A 336-nucleotide genomic window follows, 5' to 3' on the forward strand; every position below is an offset into this window, starting at 1 on the left:
GATAAACCGACGGAACTGCTAACGTACATGTTCATCTCCCTCCATATAAACAAGTGCATTTGGGGGCTTTGGCCGCAGTGTAAAACTCAATCATACTATAAGTGAACACATAGGACAACTTTTACTGATCGTATCTGTTGTGTATACGTTGGTTTATTCCTGTTTGGTGTGTCAACTGCTACCGCCACCTCCTCTGCGCAAACAGGAACGCCTACACCTGCAAGACCGTCTTGGGGTTGTGAGGCTCGCGATGCAAACTGGGGCCAGACTGGTCCCAGTGTACTGCTTCGGAAACAGCCAGGCGTACCGTCTGCCTTGGGGCGTCCGTTTCTTGCA

This window comes from Eimeria mitis, genomic scaffold (genome assembly GCF_000499745.2).
Source record: "Eimeria mitis Houghton genomic scaffold, Emh_scaff484, whole genome shotgun sequence".
Taxonomy (NCBI): domain Eukaryota; phylum Apicomplexa; class Conoidasida; order Eucoccidiorida; family Eimeriidae; genus Eimeria; species Eimeria mitis.